The sequence below is a fragment of the Ailuropoda melanoleuca genome, chromosome 6 (genome assembly GCF_002007445.2).
Source record: "Ailuropoda melanoleuca isolate Jingjing chromosome 6, ASM200744v2, whole genome shotgun sequence".
Lineage (NCBI taxonomy): Eukaryota > Metazoa > Chordata > Mammalia > Carnivora > Ursidae > Ailuropoda > Ailuropoda melanoleuca.
The window spans coordinates 109,437,383-109,451,969 of record NC_048223.1 but is presented as its reverse complement, the minus strand read 5'-3'; positions in this window follow the sequence as shown (position 1 = coordinate 109,451,969).

Below are 14,587 nucleotides of genomic sequence, written 5' to 3'. Positions count from 1 at the left end.
AGTTTTTGATGTAGTGTTCCATGATTCATTATTTGCGTATAACACCCAGCGCACCATGCAATATGTGCCCTCCTTAATACCTATCACCGGCTGAAAGGTCACTCTTAAAACGAGATGGAAGTCCTTCCCTAACTGGTTCATCCAAAGCATGGTAACACAACTAATCAAAACAGTCAGATGATGACATTTTAAACACTCAACTGCCAAGGAAAGATTCCCATTGAAGTCTCTGCAAAAAGAAATATAGGAAGCTATCAAAGCATGTGGCTCCTTCCTGAAAACCACATCCGCCCACCCTCTTTAGACTGAATGTCTTCCGTGAGTAGGGAAGGGCAACGTTTGTCTACCTGTAGCTCACAAACCTGGGGAGAGGCAAAGTGTTATTTATTTAAGAAACTTGGGATAAGACCTGGGATTGTAAGGCTTCATATGTCATCTCTGATGTGATGGTGATTTCTTGTCTCCTGACAAAGACAGTTTTGGGAATCACTTAAGAAATGGTTTTTCAGTCACCGAGAAACCATTAGTTCTTAAGTATCTGGTATATTCAGTTATCTTCCTTAGATTTTTCTTTGGATCAAATCAAAAGAACATTTTTTTTCTGTTAATATATTATTACTCTTGGAACTAGTATGCAACTAGAATCTTAATTTAGTGATTGATAGTAATAATACTGGTAGCAGCAAATAATACTAAGGTTTAATGTCTCAACACTCATTATTTTGTTAGTTCTCTGTGTGCAAACCTCTAAGGTGGTGTAGTGTCTTAATAGTGTGGTTTACAGACTTACTGTATTAGGGTTCTACATATTGGGGTAGGGGGAGGTGCATTCGTGTTTTAAATACAGATCATAAGTCTCTCTTGGAATCTGCTGAGGTAGAATATCCATGTATTCGGATTGGGAATCCACATTTTTAACAAGCTTTACAGATGAGTCTTATGCATCACTTGTAAGGATGAAGAATTGCTGGTGATCTTTTCTCTGCAAAGAACCCATTTGGTATAGCTCCTGGCTTTTCTCTACCTTTTAACTGACCCCAGCCCAAGAGAAGTAGAATAATATGTCTGCTTGGTAAATTTGTAAAGAATCACCTGGGAATGCTTGGTTTAGCTCCATTATCTTTTTTTCTAGAACGGTAACTGCTTTCAGAAAGGGGGGTCTTTAATCAGCACCCTCCTGCAATGTGGGGAGGTAACTACCTTTGCCCCATTCCCTCTGGTTAGAGAAACAGCTATATTTTGAACCGGACTCTTCTGTTTTTGTTTTTTATTTTCTTTTTCAGTGATGAGGTACAAAATGGTTAACTCTCTTTCCTGTTAACTCTCCCCCTTTCTGCCATTCTCTATAAAATCTTCTTGTCTCCTGAAGGTTATTTATTCTAGCAGATATAAATATAAGTGTTAAATATTGGGAATGCCCTCTTCTGCTACTAAACTTTGCTTCCAAGCAAATGTTCATTCATTCATTCCAACCAAGGATGTGGTCATGTGTATTACTCTCCAAGTGACTCACTGATACTTTCCTACTAACCACTCTTTTCTTTACCCCTTCCCGTTGGCCAGTCATTGATTGTTTCTTTTATTCAGCTTACCAACACCTCTTATTTACAACTTGATCGAAAGGTAATTTCATTCTGCTCTAAATAAGTAGTTGTTTACCTTTTTTATACTCTTACTCAATTGTAAGTTTAAGGAAGGGACAAAGTGTTATCTTTATTTCTTACAACTCTAGATTCCATCACTATGCTAAGCACATTAAGTGTGCTGGGTAAATGTACACATTAAACTGAATTGCATCGAAATTATTTTTTATTATGTAGGTAGTACACGCCATTGTAAAAAAAATCGGGCAATCTTGGAAATATAAGAAATAAATGAAAATAATTTGTAATACATCTACCAAAAGTCACTAGTTTCAGTCTTTTTTAAAAAAGAGCTTTAGTAATGCATAACTTACATGCCATAAAAAAGAGTACTTTTACAGTTCAGTGGATTCAAAGTTTATATGATTTCATAGCAATTACCACAATTCAGTTTTAGGACACATACATCATTCAAAAAAGTTCCCTTGTACTCATTTGAATCATATAGTAATACATACGTTAAGATACATAGCTGGGTGTCAAAAAAAAGATATATAGCTGACTATCAAATTCTATGTAGAATTTTGTACTTAAAAGATTCCTAATGTAAATATTTCCTCCCTGGAATCAGGAACATAAAATGTAAACATTTGAATCTCTGCCTTGTAATCTACTAATGATGTGCCCCAAATTACCATACTGATTCTAATTTTATTCCGATGTAAACTGTAACAGAGTAAACATATTTGTGTATAATTTCCTGAAGTAAAAAAAATATTGATTACATAGGTACAATCACTAGATTTTGACATATCACATATTATGTGATTGCTTTTCAAACATTTACAACTTTTTTCCCCCAAAGACTATATAAAAGGGATTATTGCCACATTTAAGTATAGTCTTTTTAATTATGTAAAATTATACAAACCTTTGCAAATTTGAAGGATGATTCCAGAGAATGTGGCTATGTATTGCCTTGGGGCTCGTATGTACAGTTTTGAGCAGTTTGCATGCTCCTGCTCATGAGAATGTGCTTGGGACTGAGTTCAGCCTGCGCTGAACCAGCCAAGCCTGCCATGGGGCTGTATCCACTCAAGACTCGCCTTTTCTTCATCATGCAAAGGCACACCCCACTCACCAAACTGTGTGCTCATCTGGTGAGGGCATTCTTGTCTAATTAGGTCAAAGGCTTCCTGAAGGCCAATTGAGGCCTTGATAGGCATCTTCAGAGTGATTACCATCGGAGTCTTTGCTTGCTCTTCAGATGCTGCTTTCTGGAAGCAGCAAAGTTCAGCTGTGGAGACTAACTTATAAGAGGGTCAGGTGAACAGAGCTGTCTAGGGAGCTTGGAAAAAGTTCTTCATGATTGACCTGTCCAGGCTTATCTGTCATTGCAGTTCACTTGGGTCCTTCCCTCCTGCCCCCATACCTACTACCACCTTCATGCTGAATGTCCTCACTCTGCTGCCATCTGTATTCCTCTGTGTGTCCAAATACTCCTCATCCTTTAAGATTTGGCACACCATCTTCTTATGATGTGGAACCTTCTTTTGTCACCCGAATTGTTAGCTACGCTTAGTGTATAATTATCCCAATTAATTATCCTGTCTTTCCTTTCCTTAAATGTACATTATTTTTTGTCATTATACCATATGGTAATTAAGTGTATATGCTTTGAAGCTGGCTGGGTTTGCAGCTTGGCTCCGTTACTTAACCAACAGAGAGGTCTTGTAATGTTTCTGAATCACTGTAGGCCTCAGTTTTATTGTGTGTAAAATAGAAATAATAATAAGAATACCTACCTCTTTGGGTTTTTATGGAGATCAACTAGTTGATGATACTGTTTTTGGAAAAGTACTTAGTGAATGGTTATTTTTATCTTTTATGTGAATTACTTCTTTTTGCCAAATGTGTTGTAAATTTTTTGAGAGCAGCAATTGTATCTTACATTACTTTGTATTCTAAATAACTATTGCTTCCACTTTCCAGACAAGAAATAGTAAGTTCAGAGAGGCCGTGACTTACTAGTGGTGGAACTGACATTGGGATGGGAGGCCTACTGGTTGTCAGATCTGTGTTTCTTCAACTTTTACCATTTTGTGTGACATCAATATTATTTTTTCATAATGCAGTAATAATACTGATAGTCATAACACAGATGTCTTCAAAGTGTGTTATGCACAGTATTTTTTAATTTGTGCAAATAAGCTTTCTCTTTATGCTTTACACAAATGAGAGGTCATACATTTCATATCATGACCTAGATATTTTTCTTCCTTTTTTCCCCCAGGCATCCTCTTTCATCCCATGAAATACATTTCAGTACTGTGTTTTCTTAACTTTAAATAAGGTATAACCGGGAGTGTTCAGTCAAAACAATTCTAATTGGCTACAAACATAAACATAATCTCATTTCACCCATATTGTTAGAAGAGTTAATTGGACCTGCAGAGCCACCAGCTAAATACACTGGTTTATACAAACAGTGAATCTAATTTCCTCTAAAAACATCTCTTTGCAGTAGTAGTTGAAGGAGATAGGAAGGAGAGAAAATTTGGGGTGGGACTTCAAAAAATCAATTTGTTGTCATTTTTCTGCTCTTACTAGGCAGACTTGGAAAAAATCATTATATGATTTAAGTGAAAAAATGTATTTATGTACACATAATTCCTTTCAAATGGAAGAGTAAAACAAGGAAATAATACATTTTACACTGCAGTTGAGCTCAGGCAAAATCAACAGTGATGGACTTCCTCCTTTTCCTGACCTATTCCCTCAAATACTGACCTATTCCCTCAAAATCCTTCATAAATATTGTCTTTAAGAGTTTAGTATTAGGAGACTTCCAGGGAAGATGGCAGAGTAGGAAGATCCTAAAACTCACCTAGTTCCACAGATACAACTAGATAATGCCCACATTAGTGTAAATAACCCAGAAAACAGCCCAAAGACTGGCAGAACAGACTCTCCATGGCCAAGTGTAGAGAAGAAGACATATTGAAGAAGGTAGGAAGGGAGGAGACATGTTCGGGACCTAAGTGGCCTGCTGGACTGTTCATGGGAGGGAGGGACATGGCAGGTATGGAGAAGGGAGAGAAACAGACCTTCACACCAAGCTTCTTGGGCATAGGGAACTTGTACAGGGAAGATGAATCTGCATAACATTTGGCTTTGAAAACCAGAGGGGCCTAATTTCATGAGTTCTTACAACCTCTGGGGCTTAACACCTGGCACTTTAAACGTCAGTGGAAAGGATCGAGGTTGATAGGAAACAGTCCTCATCCTTAAAGAGACAGCATGACAAATAGCCCCTTGAAGGTACAGCATAGAATCAGCAGTTTGAAAAATGCTGGGGTATATGGGAATGAGATTTATTTACTAATCTCAGAGTGTGCTGGAGAGGCAGGGATCTCTAGGAGACTTCTCAAGGACCAAAGGAGCTGGCAGGTGCCATTGACCTCCCTGCTAACAGCCTGCCCATCCTCCTGTTCTCCTGAAGACATGGCCCTTCCAGCCAGATCTCAGCTACAGGTACCTGAACAAACCTTGCTAACACTGCACACACCACCCTTATACATTTCTGTGGATCTCCCCCTTCAACCAGGTCTGTGAGGCTGGCTACATGTACCCTCCTGTAGTGGGCAAGGGCTGATCTTGTTGGCAGTGTGCANACCCTCCTGTAGTGGGCAAGGGCTGATCTTGTTGGCAGTGTGCACCCTGACCCACTTTCCTGCAGACTTGCCTGTTCCAGCCCTGCCATAGGAGTTTTTTAAGAAGACAGAGGAACATGTCCCAAATGAAAGAACAGGACAAAATCACAGCAAGAGAGCTAAGATAAATGGATAGAAGTAATATGTCTGATAGAGAATTTAAAGTAATGGTCATAAAGATACTTGAGAGAAGAGTGGAAAGTGAAAAGGAAGCTGGGCTACCAATACTTATATTGGACAAAGTAGACTTTAAAACAGACTGTAATGAGACAGAGAAGGGCACTATATAATCATAAATGGAGCAATGCACAAGAAGATATAACAGTTGTAAATACTTATGCACTCAATGTGGGAGCACCCATATACATAAAGCAGTTAATAACAAATGAAGGAGGTAATCAGTGTAATAGAATACAGTGGCTTCGAATGACACATTGGACTAGAGAGATCTAACAGATATATTCAGAACATTCTATCCTAAAACAGCAGAATACACGNACCCATATACATAAAGCAGTTAATAACAAATGAAGGAGGTAATCAGTGTAATAGAATACAGTGGCTTCGAATGACACATTGGACTAGACAGATCTAACAGATATATTCAGAACATTCTATCCTAAAACAGCAGAATACACGTTCTTTTCAAGTGCACACAGAACATTCTCCAGAATAGATCACATATTAGTCCACAAAACAAGTCTCAGTAAATTCAAGGAGATCAAATCATACTGTGCATCTTTTCCCACCACAATTCTAGAAAACTAGAAATCAATTATAAGAAAAAAATCTGGAAAGAACACAAAGACTGGGTTAAGCAGTGTGCTACTAAACAATGAATTGGTCAACCAAGAAATCAGAGAGAAAATAAAAAAGAACACATGGAGACAAATGAAAGTGAAAACACAACAGTCCAAAGTGTTTGAGATGTAGCAAAAGCTGTTAAAAGAGGGAAGTTTATAACAATACAGGCCTACCTCAAGAAGTAAGAAAAATCTCAAATAACCTAAACTTACACATGAAGGAGCTAGAGAAGGAACAAACAAAACCACAAACCAGAAGGAAGGAAATAAAGATCAGAGCAGAATGAAATGATATAGAAACTAAAAATAATAGATCAATGAAACCAAGAGGTGGTCTTTGACAAGATCAACAAAATTGATAAACATTTAGGCAAACTCGTAAAAAAAAAAGNCTTTGACAAGATCAACAAAATTGATAAACATTTAGGCAAACTCGTAAAAAAAAGGACTCAAAATCATAAAGAAGAGAAATAACCAACATCACAGAAATACAAAGGATTATAAGGAAATATTATGAAAAATTATATGCCAACAAGTTGGACAACCTAGAAGAAATGGATATATTTCTAGAAATCTATAATGTCCCAAATCTGAATCAAGAAGAAATAGAAAATTTGAACAGACTGATTACCAACAGTGAAATTGAATCAGTAATAATAATAAAAAAAAACCTAGCCAAAGACCAAGACTAGACAGTTTCACAGGTGAATTCTACCAAACATTAAAAGAAGAGTTAATATCTACTATTCTCAAACTATTCCAGAGAATAGAAGAGGAAGGAAAACTTCCAAGTTCATTTTATGAGGCCAGGATTAGCCTTGATACCAAAATCAGATAAAGATATACATAACTAATGAATCATTGAACATTATATCAAAAACTAATGTACTATACCTTGGCTAATTGAATTTAAATAAAAAGAAGAAAAGATACTATGAAAAGCTAGAACTCTGATAAGCATAGATACAAAAACTCTCAACAATGTCNTAATGAATCATTGAACATTATATCAAAAACTAATGTACTATACCTTGGCTAATTGAATTTAAATAAAAAGAAAAGATACTATGAAAAGCTAGAACTCTGATAAGCATAGATACAAAAACTCTCAACAATGTATTAGTAAACAGCATCCAACAATACAGTAAAAAAATCATTGACCACAATGAAGTGGGATTTATTCCTAGGATACAAGGGTGGTTCAGTATTCACAAATCAATCAATGTGATACATCACATCAACAAGAGAAAGGATAAAAACCATATGATCATTTCAATGGACATAGAAAGAGCACCTGACAAAGTACAACAATCCATTCATGATTAAAAGCCTCAACAAAGTAGGTTTAGAGGGAACATACCTCAACATAATAAAGGCCTTACATGAAAAACCCACAGCTAACATTATACTCAATGGTGAAAACTGAGAGCTTTTCCATTAAGATGAGGAATAAGACAAGGATGTCTACTTTTACCACCTTTATTCAACATAGTACTGGAAGTCCTAGCCACAACAGTCAGACAAGAAAAGAAAGGAATCTGAATTGGTAAGGAGGTAAGGAAGGAGTAAAACCCTCACTACTTGCAGATGACATGATACTATATATAGAAAATACTAAGGATTCCACCAAAAAAACAAAAAACAAAACCCCACCAAAACCTCACCCCCCCACCAAAACAAACACCTACTAGAAATGAAAAATGAATTCAGTAAGGTCACAGGATATAAAATCAATGTAACGACATGTTGCATTTCTCTACACTAATAATGAAGTAGCAGAAAGAGAAATTAGGAAAAACAGTCCCATTTACAATTGCACCAAAGATAATAAAACACTTGGGAATAGACTTAACCAAAGAGATGAAAGACCTGTACTCTGAAAACTGTAAAACAGTGATGAGAGAAATTGAAGATGACACAAACAAATGGAAAGGTATTTCATGCTTAGGGATTGGAAGAACAAATATTGTTAAAGTGTCCATGCTACCCAAAGCGGGCTACAGATTTAATATAATTTCTATCAAAATACCAACAGCATTTTTCACAGGACTAGAACAAATAATCCTAAAATTTGTATGGAACCACAAAAGACCCTGAATAGCTAAAGCAATGTTGAAAAAGAAGAACAAAGCTGAAGTATTTCAAGATTTTAAGATATACTACAAAGCTGTAGCAATCAAAACTATATGATATTGACACCAAAATAGTCACAGATCAATAGAACAGAAAAGAGAGTCCAGAAATAAACCCACAATTATATGGTCATTAATCTTCAATAAAGGAAGCAAGAATATGTGATGGGAAAAAGTCTCTTCAACAAATAGTGTTGGGAAAACTGGACAGTTTTGTGCAAAAGATTTAAACTGGACCACTTCCTTACACCATACACAAAAATAACCTAAATTCTAAAATGGATTAAGAGCCAAAATGAGAGGCCTGAAGCCATAAGAATCTTAGAAGAGAGCATAGGCAGTAATATCTCTAACATTGGCCATAGCAATATTTTTCTAGATGTTTCCTGAGGCAAGGGAGACAAAAGCAAAAATAAACTGTTGAGACTACATCAAAATAAAAAGCCTCTACACAGCAGAGGAAATACTCAACAAAACTAATACACATCCTACTGAATAGGAGAAGGTATTTGTAAATGACATATTCGATAAAGGGTTAGTATCCAAAATATATTAGGAACTTATGCAACTCAATACCAACCCCCCCCCCACAAATAATCTAATTAAAATGGGCAGAAGACATGAACAGACATTTCTCCAAAGAAGACATTCAGATGGCCAACAGACACATGAAAGTATGCTCAACATCACTCATTGTCAGGGAAATGCAAGTCAAAACCACAATGAGATAACACCTCATACCTGTCAGAATGGCTAAAATAAAAACCTCAGGAAACAACAAATGTTGGTGAGGATGTGGAGAAAAATGAACTGTTGTGCACTGTTGATAGGAATATAAACTGGTGTAGCCACTACTGAAAGTATGGAGGTTCGTTCTGATCCAGTAATCGCACTATTGATTATTTGTCTAAAGAATATGAAAACACTAATTCAAAGGGATACATGCACTCCTGCAATTATAACAGCATGATATACAATAGCCATATTGTAGAAGCAGCCTAAGTTTCTATCAATAGATGAATGGATAAAGATGTATAGATGTATATATGTATACATATATGTGTGTGTATGTGTATAAGTGGAATATTATTCAGCCATAAAAAATAATGAACTCTTGCTATTTGCAATGACATTGTTGCATCTACAGAGTAGAATGTTTAGTGAAATAGTCAGAGAAAGACCAATACCATACGATTTCCCTAGATGTGAACTCAAGAAACAAGACAAAGAAAAAAAGAGATGAACCGAGAAACATACTCTTGAATATAGAGAACAAAATGATGGTTCCAGAAGGGAGCTGGGTGAGGGGATGGGCGAAATTGGTGAAGGGAATTAAGAATACCCTTAATATGATGCACACTGAGTAATGTGTAGAATTGTTGAATCACAATATTGTGTACCTTACATGGGTGGGGGGATAGGTTAAATAGGCGATGGGATTAAGGAGTGCACTTATGTGTTGAGGACTGGGTGTTGTATGGAAGTGTGGAATCACTGTATTGTACAAATGAAGCTAATATTACACTGTATGATAACTGGAATAAAAGTAAAATTTTAAACACAATACGGTATGCCTTAATCTAATATACACTGTATGTTGACTATATGGAATTAAATAAAGAGTTTGGGGAATTTAAAGCTGACAAGTGTTTTTCTTTCTTTCTTTTTTTTTTTTTTCCTTTTCGCCTTTGTTATGTTTGCTGTATGAGCATACATGTCTAAGAAATACAAAATAAAAGTAAAATTATATTTATTTAGCTGTGTTTGACTTAAAATTTGTTCAGATTGCATCTCCCTTTAGCAAGTTAGGAAAACATTTTAAGTCTCATTTTTTTTAACCTGTGAAAGGGGTGAAGGGCCATATAAAAGTTGCATGATAATGTGCTGCTGCTAAATTCTAAAGTACTGCACAAATGTGAGAAATGTTGTGGGGAATTATATTTAAGACACAGTAATTTAAACGAATATGAAAGGGGTCATTTGCCTCCCCCCCCACCCCGAAAAGCCTGTTTCAGCCAGTCTGGGAGCATTGTTTACAACTTAACAATAAATAGGCTAATATAAAATTTTCGTAATGCGTTTACTAAACAAGATGCTCTCTGTGGAATCTTTTCCTTTACCATTTAATCAGATTTTAGTCTTTGTGCCTTTTAAATATGCCTCATAATTTTTACTTTCCACAAAGTCAAAACGTTGGCCATTCAGTAAATGCAAATTCATGAGCCCTGCTTACTGCTTGCTACACCTTAGTTGGGAAATCTCAGATTTGCAAACCTGGGTTGGATTACAAGCTTCCATTGCTTTGTAGAGGCAATGTTCCTTTCTGTAAATCTTCTGAACTTCCTTTTTCTTTGGGATTTCTTAAAACAGAGGAAAACAAAGGTGGAGGTAAATGTGTCCTCACTCCTTGCCCATTATTAGTATGACTTTTTTTATTGGGCACTAGGTGCTGTCACATGTTTTACAAATACCTGAGATCTTCACATATTCTTTGGTGGCTTGAGATTTTTTTCTTAGCATAGTATTCAGTGCATATCTCAGGAAAAATCAGTAACCATCCCTCCATTGATCTGCTTGCTGTGGTGCTGTTGGTATGCTTTGCGTAAGTAATGCTAAATTCCATCTTCCTAGGGTCTGTAGCCAAACATGATGACTAAGGCTACAGCCAACCCAACATTGTGCTACACATTGCGTGGGATAGAATAAAGGTCATCTTTAATTATTAGCTTTTTGAATCATATTGTTACAAAAGCATTTAAGGGCTTAAAATCCAGAAGAGAAGATGAGCTGTATGCATGTAATAATTAACAAATAAGAGCAGGATCTTACTAAGGGATATAACATATGAATCAAGATATCAGTAGAGGCTAGAAATAGATCACTGAAGTGTATGATACTTGGGAAAGGCTTCTTGGAGTAAGCCTTTTGGAATGAGTAGGAATTAAGCAAGGTTAAATGTAGGAAGAGAGGTGTTCCATTGAGTTTGAGATATAGGCCAATGGGAACAAAATTGTTGATCTTTTTGTCTGAATGTTTATGAGATGACACTTTATTTTTTTCCTTTTTGGACTTCGCTTTTTCAAGAGGCACATACAATTCAATGTAGGTGATGTGGGGCCTTTCTTTATATATAATTTTAGTAGGCACTTGTATCTGTCAGTTTACTTTCCTTTGGAAAAAGATATTTCTTTTCTTCTAGAAGACTTTCTTTCTATATACCTCCAGCTGGTCATTTCATATATATGCCTTCTAAATAGGGTTGTTTTTTTTTCCCCATAAGATCCTGCCATTTTGGTCATGTTTGATTGGTTGAAGGGTGAATACCATGGCTATCTGGCCCTGCCTGGACCAAAAGTCTCTTGCCCAGGAATTTGACCTTGGAAATAGAACACTAGGCCAGTCTCCCTCTGGTACTGAAGCTGTAAGGTATAAATCTGGGGAGCTTTCAGCAGTCGTGATCGGTCATGTGCAGCAAGACGCTCTGCAGTGAGAGAGAAGAATCAGGTGACATATAAAAATAAGCAACTGAAAGACAGAAAGGAACATCTTGCTGGATTTGCTTTCCTGAGATCTAATCATTATCTTGCTCTTAGTTTTCATGAAATATCCCTGCTTTCTTTAATAAGTGTCCTTTCTGTTTAAGGAATTAAAGTGTTTTATTTTTTGTCTTTTAATCAAAAAAGCCTTTCTTCTACTTTAGCAAATTTGAAATTTGGTTAGAAATTGGATCCTGAGCCTCGTGATTCCATTTTGCAAATTAGGAAAAGGCTGTCCTTCTAGGCTGACTTAGCCCCATGGGTTCAAGAACAGTTGAGGGGAGTGAAGCTAGTTTTCAGGCCCGATTGCCCCCTCAGCTTTGACTTCTTATCCAGTAAAACTGCATAGGCGTATGCGGGACCCCTGCAGAGGCCCTGAGTCCTCAGCCTTAGGTATAAACCAGTTTTGGTTTAGAACTCTCTATGCTAATAGAATCCAACAGTACATTAAAAGGATTATCCATCATGACCAAGTGGGATTCATACCTGGGATGCAAGCATGGGTTCAACACTCGCAAATCAATCAATGTGATACATCATATCAACAAGAAAAGACTCAAGAACCATATGATCCTCTCAATTGATGCAGAAAAAGCATTTGACAAAATACAGCATCCTTTCCTGATTAAAACCCTTCAGAGTGTAGGAATAGAGGGTACATTTCTCAATCTCATAAAAGCCATCTATGAAAAGCCTACTGCAAGCATTATTCTCAATGGGGAAAAGCTGGAAGCCTTTCCCTTAAGATCAGGAACACGACAAGGATGCCCACTCTCGCCACTATTATTCAACATAGTACTAGAAGTCCTTGCAACAGCAATCAGAAGACAAAAAGGGATCAAAGGTATCCAAATCGGCAAAGAAGAAGTCAAACTGTCTCTCTTTGCAGATGACATGATACTCTATATGGAAAACCCAAAGGAATCCACTCCCAAACTATTAGAAGTTATAGAACAATTCAGTAAGGTGGCAGGATACAAAATCAATGCCCAGAAATCAGTTGCATTTCTATACACGAATAACGAGACTGAAGAAAGAGAAATTAGGGAATCCATCCCATTTACAATAACACCAAAAACCATACGTTACCTTGGAATTAACTTAACCAGAGACGTAAAGGACCTATATCCTAGAAACTATAGATCACTTTTGAAAGATATTGAGGAAGACATAAAAAGATGGAAAAATATTCCATGCTCATGGATTGGAAGAATTAACATAGTTAAAATGTCCATACTACCCAGAGCAATCTACACTTTCAATGCTATCCCGATCAAAATACCGAGGACATTTTTCAAAGAACTGGAACAAATAGTCCTTAAATTTGTATGGAACCAGAAAAGGCCCCGAATCTCCAAGGAACTGTTGAAAAGGAAAAACAAAGCTGGGGGCATCACAATGCCGGATTTCGAGCTGTACTACAAAGCTGTGATCACAAAGACAGCATGGTACTGGCACAAAAACAGACACATCGACCAATGGAACAGAATAGAGAACCCAGAAATGGACCCTCGGCTCTTTGGGCAACTAATCTTTGATAAAGCAGGAAAAAACATCCGGTGGAAAAAAGACAGTCTCTTCAATAAATGGTGCTGGGAAAATTGGACAGCTACATGCAAAAGAATGAAACTTGACCACTCTCTCACACCATACACAAAAATAAACTCCAAATGGATGAAAGACCTCAATGTGAGACAGGAATCCATCAAAATTCTAGAGGAGAACATAGGCAACAACTTCTATGACATCGGCCAGAGCAACCTTTTTCACGACACATCTCCAAAGGCAAGAGAAATAAAAGATAAAATGAACTTATGGGACTTTATCAGGATAAAGAGCTTCTGCACAGCCAAGGAAACAGTCAAAAAAACTAAGAGACAGCCCACGGAATGGGAGAATATATTTGCAAAGGACACCACAGATAAAGGACTGGTATCCAAGATCTACAAAGAACTTCTCAAACTCAATACACGAGAAACAAATAAACAAATCATAAAATGGGCAGAAGATATGAACAGACACTTTTCCAATGAAGACATACAAATGGCTAACAGACACATGAAAAAATGTTCAAAATCATTAGCCATCAGGGAAATTCAAATCAAAACCACACTGAGATACCACCTTACGCCAGTTAGAATGGCAAAGATAGACAAGGCAAGAAACAACAATTGTTGGAGAGGATGTGGAGAAAGGGGATCCCTCCTACATTGTTGGTGGGAATGCAAGTTGGTACAGCCACTCTGGAAAACAGTGTGGAGGTCCCTTAAAAAGTTAAAAATTGAACTACCCTATGACCCAGCCATTGCACTACTGGGTGTTTACCCCAAAGATACAGACGTAGTAAAGAGAAGGGCCATATGCACCCCAATGTTCATAGCTGCATTGTCCACAATAGCCAAATCATGGAAGGAGCCGAGATGCCCTTCAACAGATGACTGGATTAAGAAGCTGTGGTCCATATATACAATGGAATATTACTCAGCTATCAGAAAGAACGAATTCTCAACATTTGCTGCAACATGGACGGCACTGGAGGAGATAATGCTAAGTGAAATAAGTCAAGCAGAGAAAGACAATTATCATATGATTTCTCTCATCTATGGAACATAAGAACTAGGAGGATCGGTAGGGGAAGAAAGGGATAAAGAAAAGGGGGGTAATCAGAAGGGGGAATGAAACATGAGAGACTATGGACTATGAGAAACAAACTGAAGACTTCAGAGGGGAGGGGGTGGGGGAATGGGATAGACTGGTGATGGGTAGTAAGGAGGGCACGTATTGCATGGTGCACTGGGTGTTATACGCAACTAATGAAGC